General features: G+C 51.2%; 1 protein-coding gene and 1 long non-coding RNA gene across 15 annotated transcripts in view; one reads left to right on the forward strand and one right to left on the reverse strand.

The window, feature by feature from the left end:
* The window catches only part of LOC129619861 (uncharacterized), a 40,556-nt gene that overhangs the window by 3,084 nt on the left and 21,106 nt on the right, over nt 1–16,366 (reverse strand). The gene's annotated exons all lie outside the window — the stretch shown is intronic.
* CHST3 (carbohydrate sulfotransferase 3) overlaps nt 5,117–16,366 on the forward strand; it is a 38,501-nt gene continuing 27,251 nt past the window's right edge. For 13 of the 14 annotated variants that reach the window (XM_055535217.1, XM_055535252.1, XM_055535207.1 and 10 more), the window contains exon 1: nt 5,117–5,703. The gene's annotated coding sequence lies outside the window, so the exon portion shown is untranslated. Of the gene's footprint in view, nt 5,704–9,717; nt 10,163–16,366 lie in introns of those variants that run through there. The other variant, XM_055535201.1, reaches the window with a different exon arrangement.

Consider the following 16,366-nt stretch of genomic DNA (forward strand, 5'->3'; position numbering starts at 1 on the left):
GTCATCTGACCAGTCTGTTCTGTACCACTCAACATCTTTAAAGGAAATGATATATTGACATTTTAATAACAAGTTCACCAAAGATATCTGCACATACAAAGCGAGTGGTGGATCACCGTGACCCTTTACAGGATTGAGAAAAGAAAGATGCCTGTTAAGGAGTTACGTGACTGGTGTCACGAGGAGAAAAATGGATCTTTCTGGTTAAGCAGGTATTTCTGCCACTGTCAAGGTCTAGTTAACATGCAATGCAGATGTACAAAGTGTGCTAGAGGGAAGAGAGGAAGTGAAAGAGCAGAGAAAACTGTGTTTAAATTTTTCTTGTCTTTTAAATTGTGAATTTTTAGAATTTTTTATTTCACTTGTTTTTTAAGTGTGAATTTTCATTTCATCCATCGGATTACTTGGTTAAAATGGTGCTCAGGCTTCCACAATCTTAACTACCCTGCAATTCTGCCTCTGGCCTGGAAAGTTCTTTCAATTTTTCAAACATCATTAAAAAGAGAGAGAGAGACTAACTCTCTTAGCAGAGCAACTGTGGGGAGACATTAAGCCTGGAAACTATTTTAGGATGAAAATTCTCAGTGTCCTGGATCAGACCCTCATTCTTTACCTCTGCCTTTTGCACCCAAGACACCCTCACTGAAGGCCCAAGTGGTGGCTGGCGCGCTTGAGGAGTGAATACTCGTTCACACCTATGTTTCTTTCAATTGCTGGTCCCTTTACCTAGGAAGCCCTAGCTCATCACTACCTTCTTTCCCACCTGCAGAACTTCAACTTATCTCTTAAGCCCAGGTCTGCAGTCTTCAGCTCCAGGAATAAGGCCGTCACACTGCAGAGTCCCATGGGCCAAGTCACATCATGTTCCACGTCGAGCCTGATCCCCCTGGAGCTGTGCGAGCCTGTGCTCTTGTTCTGGAGACCTCTGTCCCCACCCCCAGCCTCACCTCACACAGCACATGGACTGACTAGTGCTTGTTTAGATGTAGGTCTGTCTCCTCTAATCAGAAAGCAAGCCTAGGCTTGTTCACCTCTCTGGGCCCCATATCCAGTATGTGCTCAACAGCAATTGCTCAGTGACCACTCGGGCGCACCCTCTTCACCCCTGACCAACATCAGTAGCAAAGAATTTCATTATCTATAATCTGGTAGTAACACAGTCTACCTTTCCACCTTTGTATTCACTGGGGGCATCACAAAGTTCTGGCAATAAAATTCCAGACTCTGCAGGTCCCACAGGAAGGCCTCCCTTTATAAGAACAGCAGATGCAGTTAAACATAGCTTTTTGACAGATTTGTGGGGTTGAAATGGAGACTCTCACCTCTGAGAAAAGAGATAGGGTCTGGAGAAACCTATATGCCATGATACCTACTCTGAAACAAGCTGGAGAGCCTGCAGACTGACTCAGGGGCAGAGGCCCAGCCTCTGTGATGTGAGGTGAGAGCAATAGAGGGAGCTGCAGAGGGAGGGGTTCCAGGAGCTAAACCAGGAAGTGAGCTGGGGTCTGATCCCCTCTCGAAGGTCACTGTTAGTAACACAGGGCTTCCCAGGTGACTCAGTGGTAAAGAATCCACCTGCCGATGCAGGAGACGCAGTTTCGATCCCTGGGTGGGGAAGAGCCCCTGGAGGAGGAAAGAGCAGAGGAGCCTGGCAGCCTACAGTCCATAGAGTCACAAAGAGTCAGATACGACTGAGCACGCACACAGGTTAATAACATAAGGGAAGCACCCAGTTGGGTTTTTCTGCTATAAGAGATACCAAGGTCTCATCTCATAGCCTGGAACACTGCCCAGGACCCCTCCAGCTGCCAGTTGGTTGAGACTTTGGATGGTCTGGACCCAGGTAATGAACAGGAACCTCTGACTTCTTGCACCGGTGAGGACCTGTTCCCGGGAAGGCCTGGGTCATTCTCAGTCCTCTTTGGGCTTCTCATCTACACATATTGAGAATGACAGATGCCAAGTGCAGACTGAGGTTTTTGCTTTTTTGTTTGTGTTCCAACTCCAAGCCCATTACTACGCTAGCCTTGGACTCCAGGGGGCGCTGCCCCACACTCAGGAGGTACCACCCTTGGTTAAATACGATTACAGGTCACTGAAATAATACTTAATCATTTAACCAAAGTGACAATAAAAGATTTCAAAAGCAGATAAAAAAAATTAATAACTTAAAAGCTTGGAAAGAAACTTACAATCTGTTATCAACAGCAGCTCAACAGTCAAAAAAAAAAAAGTGTTCTCTTAATAGAAAAACCTAACTGAGGTTTTGCACCATCCTACCTTTAATATTAAAATTCATTGACTCAATTAAATTAATTCTAATCTTAGTCTTGACTACACATAGAATTTCTTAAGAACTTTTCCCTCTTGCAAAGCTTCCACAACTTTCTATATCCATATTAATCTGTCCCTTATTTTCTTTCCCATTTAGAAATAACCAGCTTTAGGACTAAATTTCCTTCTTTCTCTTAAAAAAATGCCTTTTCATTTCTTATACCTTCTTTTCCTTGCATACAAAGATGTTTTCCTTATTAAATTTTAGTTTTTATTTCGTATATTAGAATTCTCAACTCTTAAAAAACTTAATTTCTAGTGAAAACTAAGAAATAAGCAATTATGAATTGTCTTTTACATTAAGACTCTGTAGACTGGCAAACTTGTACATTAGTCAATAAATATATTGTTTAACTTAACGAAATTCTAAAGTTTCAAGGTACCAAATATCTGAAGAAACTGTTTTTAAGTAGACAGCCATAAAACATAACTATTCCTAAAGAGTTCTCCTTAAAAAAACTCATCTCATTTACATTTAATTTACTTTTAAAAAGTTTCATCATACCAAGTTATTTTTCTTGCTGACAAATTTTGCAGCAGATCTTATTTGACTTCCAGTAAGCCTAGATACTATAAAAAATTTATGTCGATGGCTCCAAGGACATGTCTGATTAAACCAGCAAAAATTGACCTAAATGCCAAAGTTAATACTGAATATTTCCCAGCTCACATAAACCTGAAATTTCTTTGGTTTCTTTTATATTTCTGAGAATTTATGTAATGCTTAATTCCTTTTAAGCCAATTAAATAGAGCTCATTAATCTTGTTAATAAGGTCTGTAAATAGAGATACATCGTATGTATAAGGTACACACAGACATATAGACAGACACAACTAGAGATCTCATAGCTTCATTTTAACTTAGTTGTGAATCAGGGGTTACAATATAAAACTCACTAGTTTATAACTAACAGTTTAGTTTATAACTAACAGTTGGAGTAAGTTAAGTTTAAAAAGGTATCCCCCTACCCCCCATTTTTCTTGTCAGTTTCAGGAACTGGAGATGTCTAGATAAGACAGGAGTTCCTGAGAGCCTTGGTAGAATATTCACATCTCAAGGCACAGGGAGAGAAAAGCAAGTTTCTCCTAGAACTTGTTCCCTTAGGGTCAGAATTCTGAAAAGATGTCTTATCAAGCTGGCAGAATTAGTTTTGTATTGTCAAATGAGCCCAACCTCAGGCATTTTTCTCTAGAGTCTAAAGAATATCATGGTCACACATTGTTACCAATAATAATAATAATAATTTTGGCTTTAGTCATGGAATCAGAACTAAAAGCCAGTCCAGTTTTGCAGGATGCATCCTAAAGGGCTGTTTCTAGGTACTGAAATTGTGTTTGCTATGTCCACCAATTAAAATAGTGCACCTTCTCTAACACAAACACGCACACACACACACAAAGATAAACAACAAACCAATTCCAAAAGGCTCAAAGCCCAATCAGTTCCAAAAGGCTCACTTTGATACAACAGCATAAAAGCCTATACACAAAGAAATTCAAGCCATTTTCCTTCCCTTTTACAAAACAGTTCCAGTTGGTGGTCCCTTCCTGGTGGTCAAAACTGCTCCTGAATCAAACTCAGGTATGTTCACTCAACAAGCAGCAAGACCAATATACCTACGCCAGGTTGTGGAGAAAGAAAGTACAGGGTTTACCTGCAGGGCACTCAGCAAGGGGGTGGGGGACAAGCCTCAGATCAATTCCACTTGGTCTTTCCCGGAGGCAGGGGCGGGGGTGGTTATAAAGCAGAACAACAAAGAGGCTGGGATTAATCATCATCTTGGGACTTTTCTGTGACATTTTTTAACCTTTCTTTCAGTTGAAGTGAAGAAGTGAAGTCGCTCAGTCATGTCCGACTCTTTGCGACCCCATGGACTGTAGCCTACCAGGCTCCTCCGTCCATGGGATTTTCCAGGCAAGAGGACTGGAGTGGGTTGCCATTTCCGTCTCCAGGGGATCTTCCTGACCCAGGGATTGAACCCAGGTCTCCCGCGTTGCGGGTAGACGCTTTACCGTCTGAGCCACAATACCTTCTTTAAGTTGAAGTGTAGTCAATTTACAGTGTTGTATCAGTTTCCGTATAAAGGTGATTCAGTTATACATGTATGTGTATATGTATGTGTGTGTTTATACATATATATATATGTATGTATGTATGTATATATATATATATACACATATTCTTTTTCAGATTCTTTTCCATTATAGGTTATTACAAGATATTGAATATAGTTCCCTGTACTTTCTGTGACATTCAAGTTCTGAGAGTCAGGATGTCTCTGAGAGTCACGACCACCTCTGGCCAGGTGGTCCAGGCCTCAAGGGGTTTGTTAACTTATCTTGCCCTGGAGAAACCACCTAAGTTTATACATTAACGACATCAATAACAGCAGTTCCAGTACGTTAACAATGTTATTCACAACAGCAACGGCAGTACATTAACAATGTTCTCAACAGAAGCAATTTTAGTCATCTGACCCTGGTTGATGAGTGTTCGGTTAGCACAGGGCTGAATTCAGAGGGGAAAAGAAAGGGAATAAAGTTTGGGATAGACACTTTAATCATAAATTCAAAAGGGAACGTGGGTTTAGAAAGACTCTGATTCAATAGGATGGGCGGCCGGAAGGGCTTGAGGGGCTCTGGCAGGGTGACGCCACGAGGAACTCCAGGCCCCCTCCCCCTCCCCTCCCAACGCGGGAGGGGAGCTCTTCCCAGCCTCTCTGAGAGCGAGTAGGGATCCCAGCGTCTTTAAGAGTCCCAGGGGAGAGGCGGGCTGAGGCGCAGCACTGGGAACAAAGACCCACGGAAGGGTCCTGCCGAGCGCAGCTCCCCGGGGGCTGGGGCGAGGGCCGCCCACACCCCCTCGGCTCCTCCCTCTCCTCCCTTGCTTCCACCCAGAGGCCCATCGCGCAGCCAGAGCTGCGCCAACTTCGCCAACGTTTCCCAAGTTGCTGGGGCGCAGGGGTGGGAGCTGGGTGGGGTAAGGAAGAAGAAGAGGAGGAGGAGGAGGGCTCCCCGGGCGCCTTGGACGCGGTTCAGGAATCTGCCGCCGCTGCCGGCCGCTCGCGGACTCCGGCCGAGCAGGGAGGGAGCCAGGCAGGACCGCTTGCTCGCTGCGCAGGACGGCGCCCGCCTGGCGCCGCTTTCCGCCCGGCGTGCGAACCGGAGGGGCCGCGCCTCCTTTCCGCCCCGCCGCTGTCCCCCCGGGGGCGGCGCGCAGAGCCGGGGCCACGAGGGCACTGGAGTCCCAGAGCTGCTTCTGCCTGGTCCTGCCGGGAGGAGGGCAAAGTTGCGGGCGGATGCTGCCGGCGCCGGACCCTAGCCTCGGAGAGTCGGATCCACCCCCGCTGGAGGAGGCTCCGTGGCGGGGTAAGTAGGGCGACCGCATCCCCGGAGCTGCCGCCGGGGGTAGGGGGAGGTGGCCCAATGGTGCACACCCCGACCATCCCTGGTCGGGCGCGCGCGCGCCAAACTTTGGAAGAAGAGGGGAAGAAACCGAAGGTGGGAGAGGGAGTTCTCGGCTCGGGGCAAGTTCCACGCAGGCACCCACACCTCCAGACCCACTGCAGCCAGATTCACAACTGCCTGATACGCACAGCTCATCACCCATCGAGCCACAGGCAACGCATGCACGCCACACCGACCGCTTCAGCCCGACTGTACAATTCTGGGAGTGTTTGGATCTTTTACACCAAGCATGTCCTCCAGCCCTCAAGTAAATCCACTGTCTTTGTCTGCTGCCCCACAGTGAGGCGTCCCCAAAGCGAGACTGGCCAGGAGAGGGGCTGCCTTGGCTTTGAAAAGTCGTTGCCAGCACCTCGAGGCTGAGGAGTGGGGAGGAGAAATCAGACATTGCAGTCGGCTCTCCGGGTTCGTCAGGAGTGAGTTTGGTGTGGAAACTCAGTGTCTGGTTGATGTGTCTGGGTGTGCGCCGTCCTTCTGGAGGCGAGGCCGGGAGAAAGGAGGGAGTGATTCATAAACTCAGACCCGCCAGTGTTAGGGTCTGTGAGCAGAGAAGACTGGCAGGCAGTGATGCCCTGGACAGCTGGGTGGTGGCAGTGACAGGGCCTGAGAGGGAAGCACAGACCCTTCTCCCGAGCGGATGTGCTTCCTCACAGGGACTTCCAGGGGATGGGCTGAGGAGATTCCAGCCGTGTGTGTGTGTGTAAAACGTGGTAGGGGATGTTTAAGACTGAGTTCGTGGAGAAAGCATGGCGGTCTTGAAGTCTTATTTTCACTGCAACCGAAGTTGTGTCTGATTTTGGGTACCCTGGTGTCCTGGGACTCCAGGATGTTTCAAAGGTTGTCCTGGATCTAGTACAGTACCAAGCACGTCGCTGGTACTCAATAAATAGTTGTCGAACAATGACACCCATAATTTATATGTGTTAGGGACATTCTATGAGCCAAGCCAGGTGGCCTCAACTGGGTTGGAAGTGGTTTTTCTGCAGAGGACGGGGCCCTGAGTGGTTCCAGGGAGCCCTGCTTGATCTGTTTAGCCCAAGTAGCACATTCCATTGTGCCCTGTGGGCTGCCACTTGGGGACCTGAGTTTCAACATTGGCCTCTGCTTCCCTAAGAGGGGCAGTAAGAAAGGCTCCATGTCTGCATCTGGCTAAGCTGGGAGTGTCGTGGGATCTTCTTCCTGGCTCCTACTGGCCTGGAAGGAGACGAGTTCTCATGAAGGATCCAGGAGCTGTGCCTACATCAGTGGCCTGGTTCTGTGGTGGCAGCAGGTGGAGGAGTGGTCACAGTCCCTGTACCGAGTACTGGGTGGGTTCCCCTGCACCAGCTGGCATGAGCTTCCCAGAGGAGTGGAAACATCTCATGTTCCCGGAACTGGGATTGCAAGCAATCTTGGGACTGATTCCCTACTGGCATGGAATTGGGAACATGCAAGGCTGCGGTGGCGACTTGGCCGTGTAATCAGAAAGAAATGTGTCGTTCCCCACCCCCACCCTCAACCCTTTTCACTAGGTTTGGTGTGCATTTCAAGTATCTAAATGGTCTTAATGCTGAAATTAGCAGAGTTTGTAGGCAGCACCCAGGAATGTGGTCCCAGACGAGGGAGTGATCTGGGCTTGGCCACCCCCAATTTCAGGTGGAACGCTGCAGCCAGTCCCTTCCCAGTGTCACCTTTCCACCTTATTTATGTCTTCTGTGAATCACGAGCTCTACATTACCTCAGTAAGACTTTACATCCCAATAAATAGCATTTTATCACCATTTTACAGATTAGGAAACTGAGGTTTAGAAAAGTTAAGTAATGTTTTGGGGGTCACACAGCTGGTGAGGGAACAAAGCCAGGATTTGAAACTGGACAGTCTGACTCAGGAACCCAGGCTGCTTCCACCACGCCCAGCTGCCTCTAAGGTCCCTAACTGGTTCTCCATAGCAACAAGGAAGCAACACTGAAGCACTTACTGGGTCCTGGGGCCCCTGACTGCAGTCCTCTTTTTATACGCACTCTGCCCAACCTGGCTTATACCATGGGTCATGGAAATCAAAGGATAGGTGGCATCAGGCTGCTAGAGCCTTCCATATGTATCTGGAGTCAGGAAACAGTGGGGGCCTGGGAGTGACTGTGGGGCAGATATGAGGGTAATTCCAGTGAAAGATGATTCATTGCTTATCTGAGAAATGGGAACAAAGCTACCACTGTGACCATACAAGTCACAAGTTTGGCAGAAACTGCCAGGTAAACATCATCAAATGGATTACTATGTTCTTTTCCCCTTCTGGTCTTTCCCTATTACACAGGAAAATCGGCCCTCCCTGAATATCCAGGGGCAGGTCCTTCCCCCCCACCGCACACACCCCCATGAGAGCTACACTCTGGTGTAGCTCTGTCTGGTCCTCAGGAGAGATGGACAGGCAGAGCTGAGACAGCCAGGGCTGTGATAACCACATGGCTGTCTGGTCCCCAGCTTATGCTTTCTCACACAACCCCCACAGAGGAACAGCAGTTACCGTTCCACTTTGCAGATGAGGAAATGAGGCTCAGAGGGGTGCAGTGGCTGCCCAAGGTCACAAAGCTAAGAAGGAAGTGCAAGTGGAGAGTCCCTTGGACAGCAAGGAGATCACACCAATCCATCTTAAAGGAAATCGGTCCTAAGTATTCATTGGAAGGACTGATGCTGAAGCTCCAATACTTTGGCCAACTGATGCGAAGAAAAAACTCATTGAAAAGACCCTAATGCTAGGAAAGATTGAAGGCAAAAGGAGAAGAGGGCTGCAGGGGATGAGGTGGTTAGATAGCATCACTAACTCATTGAACATGAATCTGAACAAACTCCAGGAGACACTGAAGGACAGGGAAGCCTGGCATGCTGCAGTTCATGGGGTCACAAAGAGTCGGACATGACTTAGCAACTGAACAACAGCAAATGTGAATTGTGCTGCCTCCGGGACTCCCTTCCAGGCGCTTAGCGACAGCTGTGTTCTCTGCCTGGTTGGTACTCTATCTGCCTAGCCCCAGGGCTGAGAGGGGGGCACCCCTGCTGGACCAGAGTCGCCACAGCTCTGCCCACCCCCATCTCTACCCCCAGTGCCTCTGACACAGATGTTCATGGTATGGGGAAAGCTGGCAACCTTAAACAAGGGGCAGAGGATAAGCACAGCCCAGCCGGCCTTGCCCACCTTCCACAGTAAGCCCACCTGGGTGAGTGCCAGAGCCTTTACAGTGCTGAGCTGCATAGATACTGGAGCCCTCTCCCTGCTTCACTGTGGCGTGGACTCACTGTCCAGGATGGAAGCTGGGAGACTGGGCATGGGGAGAAGTTGCCCCATCCAAAGGGTGGGGTTATTCATCTTTGTCCCCTGGCTCCGTTCCAGTGTGTGACACACGGCGGTACTTAGGGACTTTCTCAGAGGATGGGTGAAGACCAGGGAGCGGCGGTGAGCGCCTCTGTTGGAAAGTGATAAAGCAGAGAGCCAAGTATCAGTCGTGTGGAAATGCTCAGACGGGCCTCTGCCCTTCACGAAGTCACGCAGGAGGAAAGGAAAACAGCTCTCCTTTTCATTCTTTAAACAGAAATACTTGTCCCCTTTTCTTGTCTGATGCTTAAACAGGCGGTAGCTACGCTGCCTGTCCTGCTCCAAGCTTGCAGATTCCACGGCTTGTGCCCCTGGCAGGCTGGACAGTCTGTTCTGTGCTTGAAGGTCTCCGCCTTCGTCTTCATCGACCTAAATCTGGCAGTTGCTCCTGCACACCCCAGCACATCCCTGCTTCTGCAAGCTTGGAAGGAGGGGCATGCAGGCCATGGGAGCCCCTGAGTACCAGTAACGTCAGGTCTCTACAGCCCATCTCTCCTTCTCTATGCCTCTGCCCACCTCCATGCCTCCCCTTATCCTCCTGCCCCACAAAGATGGCGGTGTGCTGAGGGACCGTGGTTGTTCGTGCTCTGGGAAATTTATCAGTGGAATTCCAGAAGGCTCTCTGAAAAGGACTTGAAGGGAAAAGTGTAGAAAATAAATAAGCCAGTTAGTCCCCAGCTCAGCCTCTCCTGAATGCCGCAAGTAAACAGCTGGCCTGGGAAGCTCTGTCTTGGCCTCCCTGCTTACACCTGGCTCACCGGCTGCCTCACAGGCCCCTCCTTCCTGCCTCTGGCCTGTCCAGCCCCTCCTCCTTGCCTTTGGGAGCCTCAAAAGTCAGGGAACACCCCCACCTCCGGCCTGTCCTTGTGCTGCGGGACACTGGTACGCTGGTGGCTGGGGACAACAGGAGCTTGTGGAACAGGAGACCGCCCGAGGCTCCGGCACAGCCCTGCTCCATCTGAGCAAGTCTCTCTGCTTCCGCCCTGCTCAGCAAGGCAGGGTGGTCTCTCGTGGTGAGTTTGACTTTGATGATGAAGAATGGTGGGGCTTTTTCCAATTTTGTGGCATCTAAGGAAGCTTTGCATCTTAATCATCAGTTTAGAGTGGATGGAGCAAAGCTGATTTTCTCCAAGGTGGGCCCACATGTGAAGAAACCCTCAAAACCCCGTTTACATTGTGGGGCTTCCTGGACTAACCAGCAGGTCAGGGGTCTTTGCTTTTGAGCAGAGTTCTATCAGCTTAGGCCCTGTTTAGGGTGCTGGTGGTGTGAGTTCACAACAGTGTTTTCAAGAGGCTCAAGCACTCTTGTAAGTTCTCTGTCTGGGGGGTTAGGAAGTAAACTCGTGATACGTTAATACCTTCCTTTGATTCAGCTGACCCACTCCAAACCCAGCGTCCGGTAAGAAGGGAAGAACCAGGCTGCTAGGATAGGGGTAGCTCCCCGGTGGGACTGCCAGTTCAGGGATCCGCTTCAGTCACAGGGAGTGGCCGGGGGAGGGGTGCTTCCCACTGTTGTGGCTGTGCCTACCGGGTCAGCAAACTGAACCCCCTGGGATCCGGGGAATGGGCACCACCCCTAGACTGGTCCTGCCCCCACGCCGTAGCCCTTTGTCCTGTGGTTGCCAGGCTTCTGAGAGGGAAGTTAAGGGGTAAGCCCTGTGGCTTGCAGTCTTGTTGGAAAAGAGACTGCACTCCCACATACTCACAGATTAACACAAATCACTATGGGCCAGAGTACACTCACACATACACAGAGAGAGAGAAAGATAAGCACAGCAATACATTCATCCCAAAAGACAAATTATGAGATAGTGCCCTCTGTACGGCCTAGTAGCTGTGTGACCTTGGACAAGTTACTTAACCTCTCTGGACCTTAGTTTCCTAGAAAAGGGGGGATGGTAATAGGTTATAAGTAATAAGGCTATAAATGAATTTGTATTTGTGAGGAGTTTAGAAATGTGCCCTAACTATTGCTCACCACATACTCTCTGCCCCACACACTCAGGCCCAAGTACACAAGACTTCCCAGAGAGGTGCTCACAAACTTGTCAGCAAATGGGATCAGTCACTTTGCACTTTCTGAGTCCTGGTTCTCAGGATGCATGGCATTCTCTGTACTAGGCTTGAATTAGAACTTATTAGGAAGATCATTTCACTTTCCCTTAGGAAGATCTTTATTTTAGAACAATGTGGGCACTGACTCCCCCAGAGAAGGTTATGATTCCTTTAGCAGCATCAGTTTTCACACTGGGTTTCATGGCACCCCGGAGTTCAACAAGGACCCCTCAGAGGCCTGATGGAGGGGGGTTCCAGGCCTCTCCCCCATTTATCTGTTCTACATATTGGGTTTCCTAGGAAAGTTCTGGTTCATAAGAAGGCTCCACAGCTTAGACAGTTGAAAGCTCCCCGCTACAGGCTGGCCCGATCCCATCCTGTGTGTGCCTGTCCCAGCATGCCACGTGACACCCGTGCCCAGGCGGGCCCCTACAGCTACCTGAGCACTGGGCCGGGGCCTCTCCCACTCCCTTCCGTGCTTCCCTCCTCCTCTCCGCTCCAGCTGCCTCGCCATCTGCAGGATTCTGCAAAGTGCTAACATGTCTGAGCCAAAATAGCGCTATCAGAGGAAATATTTTGAAAACACACTGGGCCACCCCCCTGGCTGAGACTGCACTAATTTTCAGCAAAGCATTTCACAACTTCTGAGGTGCGTGGGCGGGGCTGTCTGAAAGAGGCTGGGGCCCTGAATCTGCAGGGTTAGGACAGACAGGCCTGAAGAGGCCCAAGATTATTGCAAACCTAGAACCAGGAAGGGGAGGTTATCCTCACAGGATAAAGAAATAAAAGCCTCTGTGACCACAGAGGTCAGGACCCGTCCTCTTCTGCCTTTGACAGATGCCACTGCCCTTTCACTTTTCCACCTCCTTCTGCATCTGGCGCAGGTGCCTTGGGGCTGGGGACACAGGAGATAACTGGTGCTAACAGTTGGCTGCACACCCTGTGCTTAATTAGTGCTGTCTGGGCCCACACTCAGAGTCCTCACTGGAAGCTCTGGCAGTAGGTACCATGTGATCACCGTTGTACAGCCCGGCAGACAGAACCAGACAGACAGGGAAGTTGCCGGGACCCCACTGCTGGTGAGCACAGAGCTGGGTCTGAGCCCTGCTGCCTCACTCCAGAGTCAGTGCTCCTGACCCTGGGTGCATCCGTCCTGCTGGAGCCTCGACTGGAGGGGCGGAGCGGCTCAGCAGGACAGTCCTCTCGTTACTGCGACCAGGGTACACCCTACTCACAACATGCTCTCCTTCCTTCTTTTCTCATGGCCAGCTCCCTTCACCCTCAGGCCTCAGCTTAGATGTCTCCTAGAAGCCTTGGTCAGTGGCCCTCTCTGTGGCTGCCTGCACGTCCCCATCCTCACACTCTGCCTTGCTCTGTTGCGCCAGCTGCTTTCATGCTCTGTGGTCTCCACCGGGCAGGGAGCTCTGTGAGCAGGACAGAGTCTGCCTTGTTCTCCCGTGTCTCCAGTGTCCCGTGCAGCCCCCGGCAAGCGCTGAGCACCCATGCCTGACTGGGGAGCACAAATGATGGGTGTGACACTGGGCCCCAGGAGGAAGGAGGCATGGGACGGTGCCCAGTCTCCCAGGAGAGGATGCTGCTGTTAGGGAGGGATCTGAGTCTGGGCAGAGGTGGTGGGAGTCATAGTGAGTGGGAGAGGGCAGCTGATGTGGACCAGAGGCCCTGTATGGGACCAGGAAGGAATGGGAGAGTGGGACCCTGGGTAGATGGCTTCTTGTGGTCACTACCCTGTGGGCTCTGGGCTGGGATCCCGAGGATGGGCCTGAAACCCTCCAAGAGACCCTTTTGAGTTAGGCAGACTGTGCAGTATGGGCCCTAACAGCACGCAGTTCTCAGTCCTTTGCCCTCACTGGACGGACGTCCATTCGTCTTCTTCTGGGTCTCAAACCCAACCCTCTCGGCTGCAGAAGCCCCCATGAGTGAGCCCTTTTCCCCGAGCAGAGTGACAGAAACCCAGCTGGCAGGCTGCCTCCTGGGGGTGGTTCCAGCTGCAGCCTCTGAGCTGTCCTCACAGAAGTAGGAGGGCCCTTAGTGCTGGGCTCCCCTCCACGCCACCCAGGGAGCACACGTGTGGTGGTCTGGCCAGGGTGCTCTGGCCTTGGGTGCCTGCTCATGCCTGACACCATGCCGGGCGGAAGGTGCCTCCAGGCTAGAAGAGGGCAGGACACCTGGGCATGAATAACCACCTTGGAGTCCAACGGTAATGAGCCCACAAAGGTGCACATGAGGGAGGACCTGGGGTTGGTTTCACGGAGCAGGTGGGCTTCCAGCGCAAAGAGGGGAGCCCGGGCAGAAAGCACAGGTATGGGCAGGTTCAGATCGAGTGCAGAGGTGGGTGAGGAGTCTAGCTGGACTGAACTGCAATGTGTAGGATGGACGAAGAAGAGAGAGAGAGAGAAGAGGCAGGGAGGAGGTGGTTACACGTGCAAGCTCTGGAGCCAGGCTGTCTGCATGAGGAACCTCAGTCCCCACTCACTGCTGTGTGCCCATGGCCAAGCTGCTTAGCCTCTCTGTGCCTCACTTTTCTCATCTGTAAAATGGAGATACTAATAGTATCCACTACATGGCGGTGAACTCCAGGAGTTGGTGATGGACAGGGAGGCCATCTGCGTGGACAGGCCATGCCATCTGGCGTGCTGCGATTCATGGGGTCACAAAGAGTCGGACACGACTGAGCAACTGAACTGAACTGAACATGGCGGTGATAGGAGAATAAAATGAAGAGTGACCTATTATCCTTTTTTTTTTTTTTAAGGCAACTAGCAAAGTAAATTGAGGTCAGATCATAGAGGCCTTTGGATGTCAAGCTTTCTGTTTGCTAAACACCCGCTGTATGCCAATCACTTTACAAACCTTCTCACTAAGCAACCTACAACTAATAAAACAAAATTATTAGCACTGCCTCCATTTTATAGATGAGGCACCTGAGGCTCAGAGAGGTAGGGTAACCTGTTCAAGGTCAGTCGGCCAGGTAGAAGCAGAGGCAGTAATGAAACGCAGGTCTGTCTGGCGCTTAGGTCTTTCTTCAACACAGAGATTAGAGAGACATGACAGAGGCAGCATGGGGACCTCCCCTGGGCCGGGGGCTCATGGCCAGAAGCAGAGCATGGGTGGAAGAGCCATGGGTCCCTAGGCTGGGAGAGGGTGGCAACAGGGAAGGAAAGATTCAGGCAAGGAGATGATGATGCCCTGGGGCCACAGCACACCGCTCACCGTTCAGAGCCCAGAGACAAGCTGTTGAGTCACTCTGGGAAAACCTGGCATCACTGAGTTTTGCTGTGTGCTGCCCACCTGCCAGTTCTCGTGCCCAGAGCCCTGCAAGGGGACCCGCATACCCAGGTAGCAGGGCCAGGTCAGCTCCCCAGCTTCCTGCCCTGAGTTCTCCCCAACCTCTGTCTCCCATCTTCCCACTGCACCCCTCCCACTCCAGCCCCACTCATAAACCTGGATGAGGCAGGAGCTTCTGGAAGTGATGATGGGCATAAAGATCTTCCAAAAGGACCTCCATGCCAAGCCTGCGACTGGAATCTTGGGTGAGAAGAGACTGCTGGGTTGAAGTTTTAGAGCTGCTTTTCCCTTAAGAATGGTGCTGCTATTCCACTGGAATCACTTTTTAAAAGTAAAAGTGTGCCCAGCACTATGCCAGGTGCCAGCAGCCTCCGCCTTCTTGGAAGGTACAGCTGAGAATCTGCGAGCTCTTTATGTACTAGGCGTCCTCAGGTTAAGTGATTTATTTGTGTCAATCTGATTGCATGAAGTAGCCCCATTTTATAGATGCTATCCCTGAGGCCCAGAAGGCTAGGTGACTTGTCTAAGGTCACACAGCCAGAATTCAAACCCTTGGCTCTCCTATTCCAGATGTACTTAGCCACTCCAGGCTCAAGTAAAGCCACTGGAGAATCACAGAAGGTGGGGTGTACCGAACCTATGTCTGCCGAATGATGCAGTGCAGACAGGAAATTCCAGGAGAATTTCCATCTCAAGAGTGTGGGTCACTCCCCAGAGCTTGCTGGAGGTTGTAGATATATTTAAGACGTAACAGAGAGCTCCCAGGTTCCTTGGCTGAGCAAACCCTGCTGACGTGGCCATTTGGGGTGAGACTCTTCCCACTGGAAGGAGCACCGGGGCTCGGGGTGGCGGGTGTGTGTCTGTCCTGGTTTTGGTGGGCCTGACCTGGAAAAGGAGTATGAGTCAAGCGAGGGGCGAGTGCCAGCTTCCTCAACCCAGTCCACGGTACAGGATGCCAGGCTGCCGCAGCTGCTGCTGCCACTCCCCGCGCCCTCCCAGCCAGCAGGAGGGGCTGGTGGCCGGCCCTGTGCTGAGTGGCACCCTCTCACCCACACCACGACCTAGCTAGGGGGGCACAGTTCTTCGCAATTCACAGGTTAGGACGCTGAGGCTTAGAGTTTTCTGGTGCACTGGAACTCCTTTGGCCGGAAAAGGGAGGGACTGAGACTCCTAAGTCTCCCTTTTGCTAAGAGACCAACGGGAAGAGGGAGGGGTTAGCCTGCCCTCTGACACTGAGCCACACAGGCTGGCTGCTCTCAGACTAGTATTTCTGATTCATCTGTCATCACCAGATCCCTGTGTTGCAGGACGAATAACCTCTGGGGTGAGAAAAGCTTTGATTCCCTTGGGCCATGAGTCACTATTTCTCTGGGAGCACTTTTGAAGCCATAGAGCTTCTCCCCAGGCTTTGGAGGGGAGCAGGTTCCTTCTCTGCTTGAGTGCCAGCCCCACCCTGGCCCTGACACTGCCTGCTTGGGGAAGGGCCAGGAAACAAGAGGCCTCCACCAGAGGCCCGGCCTCAGTGATTACCCAGCATGTTACCCCCGCCTTACTCGCAGCAGACAGGTGCCACATTCCCAGAGGTCTATGGGGTCTGCAGCCTTGAGGGGTCCCTTGTCCCCTTTAATGCCCGAGGCCCACGTGGTGAGCACAAGTCCACTTGCCCCCCGTCCCCCAGGCATGTCTGGGAATCCCCCAGGACTCCACTGTCTGCAGGGCGGCTCCTCCTGGCACTTCCTCTCCGCACAGGAGGGAGGGGACCCAAGCCAGCTCCTCCCATCTTGTCAGTCTCAGGCCCAGTCACTGAAGAAATAATTTCTGGAGAGTTGTCACTTTTCTCACAGAGAAAGCAGACT

This window comes from Bubalus kerabau, chromosome 1, assembly GCF_029407905.1.
Source record: "Bubalus kerabau isolate K-KA32 ecotype Philippines breed swamp buffalo chromosome 1, PCC_UOA_SB_1v2, whole genome shotgun sequence".
Taxonomy (NCBI): Eukaryota; Metazoa; Chordata; class Mammalia; order Artiodactyla; family Bovidae; genus Bubalus; species Bubalus kerabau.